The 19,112-nt window shown below is 46.6% G+C and overlaps 1 protein-coding gene across 3 annotated transcripts in view; it reads right to left on the reverse strand.

Moving 5' to 3' along the window:
- GPR173 (G protein-coupled receptor 173) overlaps positions 1–18,680 on the reverse strand; it is a 29,700-nt gene extending 11,020 nt beyond the window's left edge. For 2 of the 3 annotated variants that reach the window (XM_012477285.3, XM_064364334.1), the window contains exons 1-2: positions 18,280–18,680; positions 17,578–17,659 (exon numbers count right to left, since the gene is read on the reverse strand). The gene's annotated coding sequence lies outside the window, so the exon portion shown is untranslated. The remainder of the gene's footprint in view (positions 1–17,577; positions 17,660–18,279) is intronic. The other variant, XM_012477286.3, reaches the window with a different exon arrangement.
- Between the last annotated feature and the right edge of the window lie 432 nt (positions 18,681–19,112).

Consider the following 19,112-nt stretch of genomic DNA (forward strand, 5'->3'; position numbering starts at 1 on the left):
GACAGGATTACATGATTAACAAGTAAAGCTAAGATGCCCCCCGCCCCAGGAGAATCTCACAGGTTAGCAGTGTGCAGGGAAATTATCCACACTGTTTTTGGGACCAATGAGGTAAAGGGAATAGGAAAGGGGCCATTTTCAAGTATTGCTGTTAGGAGACACACTGATGACAGGTCAAAGGACATTGAGATGACACTAACTTAGATGTTCAATCAGAAGGGTTTTATTTTCTTTTTTTTCTTTCCTTCTTTTTTTTCTCTTTTTTTTGAGACAGAGTCTCGCTTTGTCGCCAGGCATCAGGCTGGAGTGCAGTGGTGCGATCTCGGCTCACTGCAACCTCTGCCTCCTGGGTTCTAGCAATTCCCCTGCCTCAGCCTCCCAAGTAACTGGCTGGACTACAGGCGCACACCACCATGCTGAGCTAATTTTTGTATTTTTAGTAGAGACATGGTTTCACCATGTTGACCAGGATGGTCTTGATCTCTTGACCTCATGATCCCCCCACCTCAGCCTCCCAAAGTGCTGGGATTACAGGCGTGAGCCACTGCGTCCGGCCCAGAAGGGTTTTCTTTTCTATCCATGCATTATGGTTGTTGACACTGCGTAGTTTACAGTACTAGTTAGAAACTTGAAGAGAAGTACAAGAAGCACCCACATAAACTAAGGTTGAAATATTCACAGTGATAACATGAATATTTTGAAATACTGTGGAAACTCTGTATAAGTCTGTGGACAGATGCTGCTGTTCACAACAGCAGTTTGTTCAGAAAACGCTGAGATTCATTCACTGAGGAGCCCTCACCTGCAAGTTTATCTGTAGGTCTTATTTCCACAGTAAATTATGCCAGATGAATGTAATTAAGTCTAAGACATTTCCCACTTGCCTTTCGGCTTTCTGTAAAGAACTGGGATCACACCCTTCCCTGTTGTTTTAAATCTAAGTGTTTAGAGTTTTGCTTAAAAAAAAAGTATGAGGCAAAAGAAACATGGCAACATTTCTTTGTGAGTGCTTCTCATTTTTCAGATTTGATGTTTACTGGCTTCAACAAACGGCTTTTTTTTTTTTGCACATTAATAAAGTTGCATCAAAAATTTTAAAGACACTGAAGAATAGATTGGAGTGTACTGATAGAGTTTATGGATTCGAAGCAAAACTTCAACTTAGGAGATGGGAAGTCAAGTGTGGTTCCCTGGGTGATGTTTACTTGGTGTTGCAGTTTGAATACTAAAGAAGACTTATTAGGGTAAGTAGAGCAATGCCTGCATTCACTTAGGGGAAAAACTTCATTATTATTTTAAGATACTCAAAATGAAAATTTTCTGTTGCATTTGGTTTGTGAGCATTTATTTATTTATTTAGGAAACAGGGTCTCACTCTGTCACCCAGGCTGGAGTGCAGTGAGGTGATCATGGTTCATTGCAGCCTCAACCTCCCGGGCTCAAGCAATCCTCCCACCTCAGCCTCCTGAGTAGCTGAGATCACAGGCACGCACCATCATGCCCAACTAATTTTTGGTAGAGATGAGGTTTCGCCATGTTGCCCAGGTTTGTCTCAAACTCCTAGGCTCAAGCAATCCTCCCACCTCAACCTCCCAAAGTGCTGGGATTACAGGCGTGAGCCACTGCAACTGGCCTGCATTTGTTACAAGAAATTTCAACATCATATTTGATTGAAAGAAAAGAAAGAGGGCCGGGTGCAGTGGCTCACACCTGTAATTCCAGCACTTTGGGAGGCCGAGGCAGGAGGATCACGAGGTCAGGAGTTCGAGACCAGTCTGGCCAATATGGTGAAACCCCGTCTCTAATAAAAATACAAAAATTAGCTGGGTATGGTGGCGCATGCCTGTAGTCTCAGTTACTCGGGAGGCTAAGGTAGGAGAATCGCTTGAACCCAGGAGCAGAGGTTGCAGTGAGCTGAGATCATGCCACTGCAATCCAGCCTGAGCAACAGCAGAGTGAAACTCTGTCTCCAAAAAAAGAAAGAAAAAAGGTGCTAGATTTAAAAAAGAATCCTCCTTTTGAAGCACAAAATTCAAACACTGCAAATAATCCAAATTCTGATTATTTGTTGAGAAAAGAGTTTTTAACCCGATAAAAACTCTGTGACCATTTGCTGCAACCTACTTATGCCAGCAGTTTCCTGTTGATGGTGACTACCAAAAGACAGAAAAGATCATGTAGCTATTTCAAGCACAAAACCTTAGTCTCTGCCTGGCTATGGCAAGAACAAGAGAATTATACAAGGGAGGTGGAAAAGGAAGGCATGAATAAGCAGTTGTTCCATTTCTTAAGAAAAGTTGGTATGGTGTGAAAGCACCAGCCATACTTAACACTAGAAACTGCACCTGATACTTCTGAGAAACCAAAATGTTATCTGATGACCCCAAAGGTTGTGTTTTTGAGGTCAGCTCTGCTGATATGTCCGAAACATGCAACTACACTTGATACATTCAAGCTAATTACTGAGGGCATTAGGTCAAACATCATGCTGTGCCTGAACAATCTCTATGGAATGTGTCTTACCTTCAACAACATGCTTTCCAAGATCAAAAAGTGGCAGGCCACAATGGAAGTTTATATCTGTGTCAAAATTACCAATTGTTACTTGCTTCATTTCTTTTGTTTGAGCTTCACCAATAACTTGATGTAGAAGATCTATGCTCAGCATGAGTGGATTTACCAAATCAAGATTAAAATGACCATAAATGAATCAAAGAATCATAAAATAAATCAAAGCAATCATGACTTGATCGGAAGTGGGCATGGATACTGACCACTACAAATTCACATTAGTGAATTTAAGTTATGGTCTGCTGTGGTTTGATTGTGTCCCCTAAAGTTCATGTGTTAAAAACTTAATCCCCAAAGCAACAGTGTTGAGAGATGGGACCTTTAAGGGATAATGAGGTTATGAGGGCTCTTCCTTCATAAATGGATTACTATTATCACAGGAGTGGGTTGGTTATCACAGAAATGGGTTCCTGATAAAAGGATGAGTTCTACCCACTTCCCTTCTCTCTTTGTCATGTGCACATGCTCTCTTGCCCTTTTGCCTTCCACCATGGGATGATGCAGCAAGAAGGCTCTCACCAGATGTAGCCACATGATCTTGGACGTCTCGCCTTCAAAATGATAAAAAATAAATAAAATCTCTGGTTTTTTTTGTTTGTTTGTTTTTGAGACAGAGTCTTGCTCTGTCAACCAGGCTGGAGTGCAGTGGCGTAATCCAGGCTTGCTGCAACCTCTGCCTCCAGAGTTCAAGTGATCCTTGTGCCTCAGCTTCCCAAGTACCTGGGACTACAGGTGCCTGCCACCAGGATGCCCAGATAACTTTTGTATTTTTAGTAGAGATGCGGTTTTACCATGTTGGCCAGGCTGGTCTTGAACTCCCGACCTCAAGCAATCCTCCCGCCTTGGCCTACCAAAGTGCTGGGATTACAGGCATAAGCCACTGAGCCTGGCCTAAAATCTCTGTTCTTTATAAATTACCCAGTCTCAGATAAATTACTCAGTAGCACAAAATGGACAAAGAAGATAGGTGCCAAGAATGGGGCTGTTGCTGTAATGCCCGAAAATGTGGAAGTGGCTTTGGAACTGGGTAATGGGTAGAGGTAGAAAGAATATGGAGGAGCAGGCTAGAAAAAGCCTGTAATGCCATTAATAGAAGGTTAAGGGTGATTTTGGTGAGGTCTCAGAAGAAGACAAGTGCTACAGGGAGAGCCTAAACCTCCTTAGGGATTACTTAAGTGGCCACGATCAGTTCTGAAGTTCATGTGTTAAAAATGTAACCCCCAAGTGGTTCTGATCATGACCCCTTAAGTAATCCCTAAGGAGATTTAAGCTCCTTAGCTTTATTTTGAATCCTATGATCAGAAATATGGATGGTAAAGGCCATTTTGATGAGTCCTCAGATGGAAATGAGAAATGGTATTGGAAACTGGAATAAGAGCCACCTTTGTTATATGTGTGCAAAGATTTGGCAGAATTGTGTCCATGTCCTAGGACTTTGTGGAAGGCAGAATTTAAGAGTCATGAACTAGGAAATATAGCAGAAAAAATAAGCACCAAAGTGTTTAAGCTGCTGCATTACTACTTTTGGCTATGTATAGCAAAATGAGAGAAAAATGTTTTTAAAACAGAATTTATAATTAAAAGAGAAGCTGAACAGAAAGATTTGGAAAACTCTCAGCCTGACCATGTAAAAAATTCAAAAGCATATTGGGGAGAGAATACTAAGGGTGTGGCCAAGAGACTGCTAGAGACTTACAGGGATAGAAGGAAGCCAGGTTCTATTCAGAGGCCTTTGAGGCAAGCTAGGAGCTTGAGGGCAAGGTTTCTAGAGAGGTACCCCTAGGACTTCAGCATTTGCTGCCCTGTGCCACCTTGGGACTCTGCTCCTTCTATTTTGGAGCAGCACCCCTTGGCTGCCCCTGCTGTGGGTCAAGCAGGTGCAGGTACAGTTCGACTTGCTGCTCCAGAAGGTATAACCTGTAAACCTTGGTGGTGTCCACATGATGCTAATTCTGCAGGCTCACAGAATGCAAGAGTTGTGGAACCATGGCTTCCTTTGTCTAGATTTCAAAGAACCAGGCAGAGACTTGTCATAGGGATGGAGCCACTGCAGAGGGCCCCCACTAAAGCAACACTTGGTGTAACCGTGAGAGTGGGGCAGTCCCAAGACCACAGAAATATAGGACCACAAATATGCAACTCCAGCCTGGGAAGGCTGGAAGTACAGGACTTCAACCTATGAGAGCTGCTGGGTGGACTGAGCCTAGCAAAGCCATAGGGGCAGGGCTGCTCGAGGCCTTGGGGGCCCAGCCCAGCACTAGTGTGCCCAGTATGCATGACACAGAGTCAAAGGAGATCATTTTCCAGCTTTAAGACTTAATGTTGGCTGGGCATGGTAATCCCAGCACTTTGAGCTGTGGTGCTGTGATCATATCACTGCACTCAAGCCTGGGTGACAGAGAGAAAAAAAAAAAAATGTTGTTTTCCCTGTTGGGTTTTGAACTTACTTGGGACCAGTTACCGCTTTTTTCTTGCCTACTTCTCCCTTTTGGAATGGGAATGTCTATCCTATGCCTATCCCACCATTGTATTTTGGAAGGACGTAATTTGCTAATTTCATAGGCTCACATCTGGAGAGAAATTTGCCTCAGGATGAATTGCATCTGGAGTCTCTCCTGTCTGATTCAGATGGGACTCTGGACTTTGGATATTTGAGTTGGTGCTGGAATGAGTCAAGGTTTTGCGGCTATTGGAATTAAACAGTCCCAAAGCCTTGACTTTGAGACGTGAGAAAGACACCGATTTTGGGAGTCAAGGAAGAATGCTATGGCTTGAATGTGTCCCCCAAAGTTCGCGTGTTGGAAACCTAATCCCCAATGCAGCAGTGTTGAGAAGTGAGACCTTTATAAACGGATTAATCCTGTTTTTGTGGGAGTGGGTTACTATCGTAGGAAGGGTTCCTGATAAACAGATGACTTCAGTTCCCTTCTCTCTCTCTCTCTCTTTTTTTCTCTCTCATGCGAAAGCATGTTATCTTGCCCTTCTGCCCTCCACTATGGGATGATGCAGGAAGGAGGCCCTTGCTAGATGCATGCCCTTCAACCTTGGGCTTCCTAGCCAAGAAATCTCTGCTTGTTAAAAATTACCCAGTCTCAAGTGTTCTGTTAGAGAAGCACAAAACAGACTAAGACATGTTTCTAGAAGTGAGCTCAAGTGTGTCATAAAAAAACTGAAAAGATTTCATTTGAAAGTTGTATACAAATTCAATATTTAATAACTCCCTTAAAGCTGTGCATTTTAGTTTTTCTTCCCATAATTGTATAATATGAAGAAAATGTAAGAAATTCCTTTTCACTCAACTCGAGTACCCCTAAACCATCGTCAGTTTACTCCAGTGTGCCATAAAATATTTCACTTTCTCTGTGCGCCAGGTTGTGAATGCCCTAACACATTTACATCTAGTCACATTACATAGAAACACTAGCACATACAGACAGATATGGGGACATTTGTACATGGAAATTCAAATTTGCACTCACATTCAGACCAGCCAATAAGCACAATGAGACACTCATATACAGACACATGCATCCGTCCTCAATTGCACAGAAACAGCTAGGCATGCATGTAGATACCCACACACCAGCAAATTGCTCAAAGATATACACATATACAATAGACAGATGTAACTATGTAACTGCCTTTCTATAGAAATACAGGCCTACAGTCTCAGACTGTATAGACACTTCCAGAGGAGGATGGTGACATTTTTGCTCCCTTTTTGGGGCTAACCATATACCATTTTGTACATCAGTTATGCGCAGCCAGAGAGGGGTGGGGGGGCATGGGGCAGGGGTGAAGGGCTGTAGGGGCACCCCAGCAAGAAATTTCTAACTTTTTGTTAATAATTAATCCCCTTTCCAGCCGGTGTCTCATGCCTGTAATCTCAGCACTTTGGGAGGCTGAGGCGGGCAGATCACCTGAGGTCAGGAGTTCGAGACCAGCCTGACCAACATGGAGAAACCCCATCTCTACTAAAAATACAAAATTAGCTGAGCATGGTGGTACATGCCTGTAATCCCAGCTACTCCAGACGCTGAGGCAGGAGAATCGCTTGAACCTGGGAGGTAGAGGTTGTGGTGAGCCGAGATCACGCCATTGCACTCCAGCCTGGGTGATGAAAGCAAAACTCTGTCTCAAAAAAAAAAAAAGGTAATCCCCTTCCCACTGTGGTTTCTGTTTTTTTTTTTTTTTTTTTTTTTTTTTTGAGATGGAGTCTCGCTCTTGTCGCCCAGGCTGGAGTGCAATGGTGTGACCTAGGCTTACTGCAGCCTCCACCTCCTGGGTTCAAGCTTCCCTCCACACACACAGGGGACTTCTCTAAGCCTCATTATCCTTAATGCCTCTGTCAGGGATCATGAGCAGCTCCATGGGTGTGGTTTGAAAATCTCTGGATGAACCTACACATAGGATGATAAAATGTTTCATTTCACAAAATTGCTGGAGGGAGAAAGAGAGAAAAGAGCGATGACTATGCGGGCCAGGGGTCAGTTGACGTTTCCAGAATCTTCATATTTCTTTTTTCTTTTCTTTTTTTTTTTTTTGAGACGGAGTCTTGCTCTGTCGCCCAGGCTGGAGGGCAGTGGAACCATCTTGGCTCACTGCAACTTCTGCCTCCTGCGTTCAAGTGATTCTCCTCCCTCAGCCTCCCAAGTAGCTGGGATTATAGGCACCCACCATCTTGCCCAGCTAATTTTTTGTATTTTTAGTAGAAACGGGATTTTGCCATGTTGGCCAGGCTGGTCTCAAACTCCTGACCTCAGGTAATTTGCCTGCCTCGGCCTCCCAAAGTGCTGGAATTACAGATGTGAGCCACCACGCCAGGCCGTCATTTTTTTAATTAAAAAAAATATTTTTTGGACGGGCGTGGTGGCTCACGCCTGTAATCCCAGCACTTTGGGAAGCCGAGGTGGGTGAATCACTTGAGGCCAGGAGATCGAGAACAGCCTGGCCAACACGGTGAAACCCCGTCTCTACTGAAAATAAAAGAATTAGCCAGGCATGGAGGTGCACATCTGTAATCCCAGCTACTCGGGAGGCTGAGGCACGAGAATAGCTTGAACCTGGGAGGCAGAGGTTTCGGTGAGGTGAGATTGTGCCACTGCACTCCAGCCTGAGTGACAAGAGCAAGACTTTCTCAATTTTTTTTTTTACTTTTTACCTCTTGTGTATATGTAGGGAGTTTATAGGGAAATATGTACTTTTTGGAATAAATTTTAAGAACTATATATGTGTGTGTGTATGTATATATATACTTTTTTTTTTTTTTTTTTTCTGAAACAGGGACTTGCTCTCACCCAGGCTGGAGTGCAGTGGCGAGATCTTAGTTCACTGCAGTCTTGAACTCCCGGGCTCAAGGGATCCTCCCACTTCAGCCTCCCAAGTAGTTGGGACTACAGGCATGTGCCACCATGCCTGGCTAATTTTTCTATTTTTTGTAGAGATAGGTTCTGGGTTTTTTGTTTTTGTTTTTTTTTTTTGGAGGCCTGGTCTGACTCTGTCACCCAGGCTGGAGTATAGTGGTGTGATCATGGCTCACTGCAGCCTCAAACGCCTGGGCTCAAGTGATCCTCCCACCTCAGCCTCCCAAATAGCTGGGACTATAGGTGCACCCATCACACCTGGCTAATTTTTCTATTTTTTTAGAGATGGAGTTTCTCCATGTTGCCCAGGCTAGTCTCAAACTCCTGCATTCAAGCAATCCGCCCACTTTGACCTCTCAAAATGCTAAGATTACAGGTGTGAGTCACCACACCTGTCCTAAAACATATTTTATTTTAAATAAAGTAATGGACGTTTAATCTTACACAACTGAATTACTGATTATATATTTGTTGAGCTGATTTAAGAGTTCAAAAAATCGTATTTAACAAAAATTAGCCAGGCGTGGAGGCAGAGGTTGCAGTGAGTTAAGATTGTGCCACTGCACTCCAGCTTGGGCGGCAGAGCGAAACCCTGTCTCACAAAGAAAAAAATTGTATTGAGAATTTTAGTTTTTAAATTCAAAGCCTTCTTAATAGTTTTTCTTCTACAAAAAAAAAAAAAAGAAAGAAATACAGGCCTAGACAGAGATGCATTCACCATTCACATAGGCACTTATAGACATACATACATACGAACCAAATTACATGATCCTACACACTTACAGATACAGTCTTACATGCACAGACATAAGAAGACATAGGTCAAGTCCTGCTCACATCCTATAAATCCAGGCCCTCCCATGCCCCACCCCACTGGCTTTTACACTAAGAGATTAAAACCCACTATACTATTACACAAAGTCACTCTCACAAATCTGCCCTGGAACACATCCATATACAGACATGCTCACACATACAAGCACATGGCTCAGCCTCACTGCTACACACACACAAAGGCAAGCAGGCATGTAGAGCAATGCAGACTCACGAATACACACCCACATAGCCACTGAGGTTTATGAATACAGAGAGACCCTCAGATACACACACCCATTCACACCTACAGATATACCCACACATCCCAGATACACATATCCTGATACATGGCCATATAGACACTAGCCCTTTACACACACATACACACACACACACACACCTGGATCATCACATATAAACCTGGATACCAACTTTCTGACATTTATAGGCACTCCCAACAGAGATTCACATACATACATTTACATACAACCTTTAGAATCCTGTTTACATGGGCAGATAAAAACACACTGGCATGCACACAAACAGATAGAAGCATGCTTACATGTGCAGACACACCAGCAATGCAGGTCACACCCACACTCACAGACACTACACTACCACAGATACAGGCATGTGCACTCATACACCCAGATGTGTGTGCAGTGGAAAATATACACATGGGACCAACCCCCTCCATTCACGCCCGGGACACATGCTATACACAGAAGTACAAACTCACTTTCATGTACAAACACAGTCAGATACACAAAGGATATGCTCATTCTCTCACACATACATATAGACACAGATAATGGGGCAAACATGCACATAGAAACCCCATTCATACTTACAGATGGACACATACTGTTACACACTGGCATGGCTAATAATTATGGTAATACGTAATGGTTTATATGGAGCAGGGGACTCATTACATGCCAGGCATTGTTCTAAGTCCTTTCTTTCCTTTTTCCTTTCCTTTCCTTCTTTCTTTCTTTCTCTCTCTCTCTTTCTCTCTCTCTTTCTCTTTCTCTCTTGATGGAGTTTTGATCTTGTCACCTAGGCTGGAGTGCAATGGCGTAATCTTGGCTCACTGCAACCTCCACCTCCTGGGTTCAAGTGAGTCTCCTGCCTCAGCCTCCCAAGTAGCTGGGATTACAAGTGTGTGCCACCATACCTGGCTAATTTTTATATTTTTAGTAGAGACAAGATTCACCACGTTGGTCAGGCTGGTCTCAAACTCCTGACCTCAGATGATCCGCCTGCCTAGGCCTCCTGAAGTGCTGGGATTACAGGTGTGAGCCACCGTGTCTGACCTCTAAGTGCCTTTCATATAACTCACCCAATCCTCATCCTATGAGATAGGTAATAGTACTCCCACTTTTACAGATAAGACACTGGGGCATTTTTGTTTTTGAGACAGAGTTTCACTCTTGTTGCCCAGGCTGGAGTGCAATCGTGCTACCTCAACTCACCGCAACTGCCGCCCCCAGGTTCAAGCGATTCTCCTGCCTCAGCCTCCCAAGTAGCTGGGATTACAGGCACGCACCACCACGCCCGGCTAATTTTGTATTTTTAGTAGAGATGGGGTTTCTCCATCTTGGTCAGGCTGGTCTTGAACTCCCAACCTCTGGTGATCTGCCCGCCTCGGCCTCCCAAAGTGCTGGGATTACAGGCATGAGCCACCATGCCCGGCAACGACCTGGGGCTTTGTTGAACTTAGGTGACTTGCCCAAAGCCATACAGCTAATACATGGCAGAACTAGGATTAGAACACAAAGGCTGCCTCCAGAGACCTTGCAGATCCAATTTACATGTAGAAATACACTTACCTCCTGCACAAGTACAGATACACACCACTCTAGCACAAGCACATGCACACTTAATCCAGCTGATACACTCAGGTACAAATGGCCACATGCACCTAGTCACATACATAGACAAATATGGACATGTTCACATTTACGGACATTTCAGCCGAGATACATATGCCCTGGGAAGTACATACACATTCATACACATGCCCACAATCATACACTACCCAGACACACCCACACTATTGAACACACAAAACCGCCAGATATACTACCTAGACACTCACAGACAGATACACCCACATTCTCAGACATATTCCTCACCCAAATACTCACGCAAGCTATCCTCATACTCACATGCTGGCCACATACACATGTGGCCACATGCACATTCCCCAGATTCACTCACACTCACACACACTCCAACACACTCTCACACCATCCAGAGATGACACATCCTATTTAGATATACACATCTGATTCATAGCTATGTAGACATTCAGAGATAGACTGAGCCCTGCTCACATCCTGCAGGTCTCTGTGGTCTTAGATATACCCCACACTCTCACATGCTCCAACTCAGATGTGCCCACATTCTCCTTGAACACATCTACTTTCAAACATATACCCAACACTGATACACCCACACCCTCTCACACAAATCCCATCTAAATACACCCATCCTCATATACACACATCTCAAATGCACTAACACGCACAGGCCCTCCACACCTACACAAACTCCCAATTCAGTACACCCACACTCTCACATACATCCCACAGATACACTCAAACTCGTACCCCACTCCAACTCAGAGCCCTCATAACTGAACCAGGCGCATCTGCAATCTCTCTCTCACAAACACAGTATTAAGACACAGCCACAATGACACACATACCTTCCAAAGGCACTACACTTACCCACACCGCACCCAAGTACTCACACAAATTCCCAAGCCAAATACATCCACACACAGACACACACATCACTCTCATACATACATACACAAACACACACACACACACTCACTCTCTCTCTCTTCAAATAAATTCTCACTCTCAAAGCCCCACCCAGACATATCCACCCTCTCATACATCATCATCCAGATTCATCCCATATACACCATGGAGATCCACTCAAAGGCACGTGCACCACCCAGGTACAACTACATCTACACACACATCCCACCTGGACATATCCAACTCTCACACATGCCATCCAGGTGCACCTCTGCACACGCCCCACTCCTCAGATCCACCCATGCTCTCGTCTCCTCCACACCAGCCACAGGTGCCCACACTCCATACACGCAGTTCCCACTCAGCTGTGCCCCCAACTCTCTTTCACACACCCCATCCAGTTATACACATTCACACCCACACCCAAGTATATATACGCCCACACTCTCCACCCAGATACAACCAAAGCTCTCACCACACACCATCCAGACATACCTTTCTACACACTCCATCCCCCAAATATACCCGTGCTCTCACTCACCCACCATCCGGGTACACCCACATTCAAACTCACTCCACCCCCAACACATCCACACACTGTCTTACACACAGCCCAAATGTACCTACACACTTTCTCTTCACACACCCACACCTCACATGCACCTATATTCTGATACACTCCCCCACTACATCCACACTCACCTCCATATCCAGTTAAACCCAAATTCTCACACCCCATCCAGATATACATACACTCTCTTCCCACAGGAGACATTCATGCTCACACCCCTACCACACTCAGAAACACCCCCACTCTCTCTTATACACAAACACAATCTAGACCCCCAATCTCTCTTAATCACCAGCAGTCAGATCTACCCACACTCTACACACAAAATGCAGATACATCCATACTTTCTCACACACACCACCCATACACACACTCCATAGACACCCCCAATTACATATGCCCCACCCTCACCCAGATGTGCCCAAATTCTCTTTCTCATGCACACCATCACACACTTCCATTGCCTTGATACACTTGTGCTCTCACTTATTGATACGTTATCCAGATACAACCATGCTTAGGTCTCCCTGACCCCAATACACCCACACTCCCTCATATACATACTCCACCCAGAAAACACCCACACTGTCTTACACACACAATACAGATATAGCCACATCAGCAAACACATACACCACACAGATACCCCCCACCCTATCTCACCACCTAGGTAAACCCATACTCACACACCCCTCAAATATACACATCCTCACATATATCCCCAACCTAACTCTCACTCATACCATCCTCCACTCACACAGGCCACTTTACATGCAACCACACTCACCACCCACTCCCAAACACACCCAAATGCCTCACATGCACATCCTACCCAGAAACACCCATACACCCATGCTCTCTCTCTCTCTCTATTTTTTTTTTTTTTCTGAGATGGATTCTTGCTCTGTCACCCAGGCTGGAGTGCAGTGGGGTGATCTCGGCTCACTACAACCTCCTCCTGGGTTCAAGCAATTTTCCTGTCTCAGCCTCCTGAGTAGCTGGGACTACAGGCATGCACCACCACGCCCAACTAATTTTTAGTAGAATGGGGTTTCACCATATTGGTCAGGCTGGTTTTGAACTCCTGACCTTGGGCGATCCACCTACATTGGCCTGCCAAAGGGCTGGGATTACAGGCACGAGCCACCGCACCTGGCCCATGCTCTCTTTTACACACATGCAGACCACATCCTTTCTCTCTCACCAGATATACCACCCCCCAACACACACACACTCTACTAAGATATAGTTTCACTTTTTTTTTGAGACGGAATTTTCACTATGCTGCCCAGACTGCAGTGCAATGGCATGATCTCAGCTCACTGCAACCTCTACCTCCTGGGTTCAAGCGATTCTCCTACCTCAGCCTCTCGAGTAGCTGGGATTACAGGCGCATGCCGCCACACTCAGCTAATTTTTGTATTTTTAGTAGAGATGGGATTTCATCACGGTGCCCAGGCTGGCCTCAAACTCCTGATCTCAGGTGATCCGCCCGCCTCAGCCTCCCAAAGTGCTGGGATTACAGGTGTGAGTCACCGCACCTGGCACTTTCAGTTTTATATATACACATTAACATCTAGATTTCTGCCTGGATGGCATAATTTGGGTCCTCTCAGTGAAAACTATTTACCAACCCTAGATACCGTACAACGCCACTCTACTCTGGGCCTTTGATGGTCAGGGGGATGAGAAGGGAGGTCTTTGTATTTCAAGGAATCTTTTTCTAAACAGGCCTCTTTTCCCCAATAGGACATCGGCCACACTTGGTTCCCACTTCTTGAGTGTGAAAAATGACAGGAATTATCCTGAGACCCCCCCACAAAAGCCCATCACATGGTCAAGGCCAGAGAAGCCCCAGAATGGGGGTCACAGGCTGCTCAGGTGTCACAGCTTGCCAATCTGCAGGATGTCTACACACTTACAGACAGACATGGTCTCGCAGGGTGCCACTGACTCTCAGTCGTACACATAGATATATAGTGAGATACACAGACTTGTAAGTATCCTCCCTTTTCATCCCCTTACCAATAAGGCCCAATCTGCACAGGCCCGAGGCCAAGTATCTCTCTGTCACACCAACTGACAGGCACATGCACAAATACACTCATTCATACACATGGACACACTCACACTGCACTTAGTCACATATGTACATCCATTTACTCTTAAATATAGGCATGCATGCATGACATACATTCACATGACATAATGCCCATGAATGACATACATTCACTCACAAACACAGGGGTACACACAGGCATACTTTCACATGTCCACAGGCAGACTTTGTATCACACCCAAGCAGATGATGAAAACACATGGACACAGAGAGGCAAGCTCCCAAATGTGTGCACACACCCCCCAGACATGACCACATATATTTACACACTCACACACCTGTGTGGGTGTACTCACACACATAAACACCTAGATATGCACATGCTTGTAAATGACATTATGTATAGATATGCAGACATTCCTAACACAGACTTGTACACACAACTGGGCATGTTCATATGCACATAGACTTGTTCATTAATTCATTCCCATATGCATACACTCAGACATGGAAATACAAATGCATTCACAAAACAGGCTCACACTAGCACAGCCAGATATGTACACCATGTACATTCCTACATGTTCATACACCCATATGAGAAGCCACACAATAAAGAGGAATCATTTACACCTACATTCTCACAGATGGACTTGGATACAAAGGTATATTCACATGCATACACATATGGAAGTACACTCACATACACACAACTGTACATTCACACAAAAAAGACTAATCCACACTCATCACAGACACACACATCCTCTTTCTCACACACACACACTTTAGCACACTTATAGGCTTAGAGTGGCATGCATGCACGTTTCCTTACATTGTTCCAGAACAAAGATGTATAAACACACATATAGATGCAAATAATTAGAACTGCACAAACTGGCACATTCACACATTGTATGTGTGTATGCCTGTACATTCAGACAGGCATACACACAGGCATATTCACACACACACACAGATGTGTATGAACAGGCAAGCATATACAGACATGTTCAATGAAACACATACAGCCAGATGTTCATACATACTAGCATATACACCCACATATACACTCACAGTCACTCACAGGCATATTCAAATACACAGGCACACTCACACACTCAGAAATTCAGACAAAATACATAATGAGACATGCACACCCAAGTAGCTACTCATGCATATCACAATCAGACATGTACTCATACATAACAATGTACACACAAACACAATTAAACATATAGACAGTGCATCAATTCACCTATGCAGACAGCCTTTTGCATGTGTGTGTTTGTGTGCAGACAGGCATACACTCCTCCACACAGCCATACTCACATACATAATCAAATGTGCACATGTAGGCATACCCACGAAATAGATTTTCATTCACACACTCTCCTCTACCCACACAATTAGTTCTCCTTATACTAGTGTGCCCACCTACACTAACATTTCCCTAATCGGATGTGAACATAAAGGTTTGTCTACAGGTGATATACACTAGAACATGCACACATGGACATCTATATAATTTAAAATGCTGGAGAAGCCACATATAGATATTCACAGAAAGTCACAAGCCTACTCACACAAATGCAGGACAGACACACTCATATATACACACACATACACACCCTCTCATACGTGCATGGACAGGCACACATATGTCCTTACACTCACAAACACACCCTTTAGATGCACCTACACTCATGATCACACACCAATATGCACAGTCAGGTGCACATGTGAGCACATACCAATTGCACAATCAGATACAACTAGGCATTCATCTAATTGGATATACATACCCAGGCATTCTGAAGCCCACACACCCATACACATACAACCAGACATGTACACTCAAAGAAAAACTGATGCCACACACATATACAACCAGACATTCAACAGGCCCATTGGCTCAGAGAAAACACACCCACACTCAGGCTCAAAATCAAACATGCCCATTTGCTCACCCAGACAGACATGCAAAGTCATGCCCACCCCACGGTACACACACACATGCATGCCACACACACACATGCATGCCACACACTCACATGCATGCCATCGCATGGCCTGCTCACACACACAGGTTCATACACAGCCACAGTGCCCATGAACAGACACACACACAGACTACACACTCAGCCACACATTTTCAGTAGCATATATACAGCCACACTTGGGCCCAGAGCCCTCTGGACCACAGACCAGGTCCTCTCCCACACCAAATGCTTCTTCAGAAAAGTCTACTTTATAACTCAAAGCCCCCCTCCCTGCCTCCACAGAGACGGTCTTCTGGGCCTCAGTCTTTCCCCCTCCTCCTTTTCCTTTGGCCACCGACCCCATAGTCTGTGTCCCATCATATCTCCACACCCCAAAATCAGCCAGCAGACCCCAGTCTTCCACCACCCCAGGCTCTAGGTGAACAGCTCCCTGGGACAAGTCCCTTAGAGGTGTGGCTGCTGCATGGGCCACACCCCAGCCCTACCCAAAGCCCCGTGATCTCAGGAGCTTCAGCCTCATCTCCAGGCCCTGCCAACCACTGACCACAGGCTAAACTCTTGCCAAGTCTCCCCTCAACAGGGAGACGCATACATCACCAGGGCCAGGAAGGCTGCAGGCTGCAAGCCAGGCCTCTGCTGGCTCATGGGGGCTCAAGCCTCTGTGTGTGTGTGTGTGTGTGTGTGTGTGTGTGTGAACAAACAGGGGCAAGTGCAGAGAAAGAAGCCCGGAGTGGGGTGGGGGAGGGAGGTTCTGCCCATAACCACTTATCATTCTCTACAAATGAGAAGTATCAACACAGGGCTTTTCCTGCCTCCCTTCCACTCCCCTCTATTTGCCCACTTGCTGCCCTCCCCAGATCTCTACTGAGACCCTGGAGAAGAAGGACCAGTCCCTCCTCCAAGTAATCAATAGCACTATTAATCATGAATAATCAGCAACAATGTTGACCATGAGCTTTGCTGACATTGCTTCAGTGCCACCTCGATGCGCATCCCTTACTTACATGCACCAACTCATTCAGTCCCTACACATACCCATCAGGCAAGGGTTGCCGGCCTCTTTGACAGATGGGAAAACTGAGGTTCAGTAAGTGGCATGCTTCCACTAAAGTTGCAGAGCTAGTAGTAGGGGGAAGTGTCCCTGGGAGGATCCATGTTCTCCATGTACCAGACTTTCCTGCCCTTCCAGATACACAGACCTCTGGCTACTGGGCACAAGGCCACAAGATCCAGGGGGTCCCAGACACAACATGGGCATCTGAAACAGAGACAGAGAGCCTTGTGGTGGAGGCTGGGGCCCACACTGTGGGGACAACCATGTTGTTCCTGGCCCCTGCAGGTTGTCATGGGGCTTGGTCTTTGCCCCCACAGAACCATCAGGCAGCCTAGGGCCTGGAAGTGCTCACCCCCACCACCTCACCTTCCTTCAGCCCTACAGTGGCTTCCTCCCCCTAGCTGGAATCAGCAACATCTTCAGTGGTGAGTGAGCAAAAGTCTGCTACCTGTAGGGAGAGATGGGGCAGGTGGGTGGGGGGGTGGAAGGAAGGAAGGAAAGGAGGAAAGAAGGAGTGGGGGGTGGTCTGGTCTGGGAGCAGCTTCTCTGTCATGTCCACCCACCTGCTTGCTACCCAGGTGCATGCACACACACACACACACACACACACACACACACACACTGCCAGCAGGCCAAGGATCCTGGAGGAGAGTGGAGGAGGAGGGAGAGGGAGAGGAGCAGCCGCAAGAGGCTGAGCCTGCCCAGGGTGCAGGCATTGTGAAGGGAACACGGCCCGGCTCCCAGGCATCCCTTCCACAGCCAGCACACAAGGAAAGATTAACACAGCCTCATGCCCAAACGTGACCATGATGATAAAAACAGACCCTGTGAGGGGAAACAGGTGGTGGTTCCCTTTCTCATGGGACATTTGGGATTGGGGAAGATGGGGAAGATGAGGAGTCTCTAGGCTTGGGTGCCAAGGAGCCCTTGTGATGGAGCAGAAAGAGACTAACAGAGTCAGAGAGAGACAGAGAGCATGGCAGTGATGGAGACTCTGAAATATGTGTGGGGAGACAGAACAGAAGTCCCAGCCCCCCCATCCTTGGTGGAGGGATGCTGACTGCTTACCTGGGCTCTCTCAGCACGGATGTCTTGGAATCCACGATGGGGGCTCAAGCTGTCTCACCCAGGATATATCACAGCCCGGGCCACATTGTGGGACCCTCAGTGATCTGGCGGCCAGTGACACTCCCGCTTCTGTTGCCGTGGATACAGCCGGGCTGGTCTAAATCGCAGGCATCAGGGAAAGCAGGCACCGGAGGGGTGCACTGAGCAGGGCTGGGGGTGTTGGGAAACACCAGGTGGGCAGCACACAGCCTTGGGGTGCCCAACTAGCTGGCAGGTGGGGGTCCCGGCAGGTGCTTCCTCCAGTATACACTCCCACCCCCATCTTCATGCCACTGCCAAGCTGGGAGGGGGGCCAGTGCTGGCCCCTGCTACCCGTCTGCCTGCCTGGCTGCTGGTTCCCCTGTCCCCCCGCCCCCCACCCCCCCTCCGTCTGCCTGCTGCCCGCCGCCTTTTGTCCTCAGAAGACACGGTCCCTGCGGGGCCTCTGCCAAACCTCCAGCAGATGCTCAGGGTCCGGGGCTCCTCCCTGGGAGCACACGGGCCATGGCCTGGGAGAGCCCCAGGTTGTGGGGGCTCTCATCCAGGCTCACCCCGCTCCCCGGACCTGGCGGGGATGGGGAAGAGGTGCAGGTCCACAGCCAGAGGCAGCAGCAGAGGTGGTGTTGGGGAGGGGATGGACGCCAGAAAGAGGGGGTGGGGTGGAGAGAGAGGCTGGCCTGATAGCTGTGTCCCAGGTTTTAGATCCGGGTTGAGGAGGGTGGCTCAGAGCATCCGAGGGGGGTCCTCATGCAAAACGAGGGCACCAAGGGCCTGCCGGAGGGACCCTCCTGGCC

This window comes from Aotus nancymaae, unplaced genomic scaffold (assembly GCF_030222135.1).
Source record: "Aotus nancymaae isolate 86718 unplaced genomic scaffold, 86718_ANA_hifiasm-v0.15.2.pri h1tg000058l, whole genome shotgun sequence".
Taxonomy (NCBI): domain Eukaryota; kingdom Metazoa; phylum Chordata; class Mammalia; order Primates; family Aotidae; genus Aotus; species Aotus nancymaae.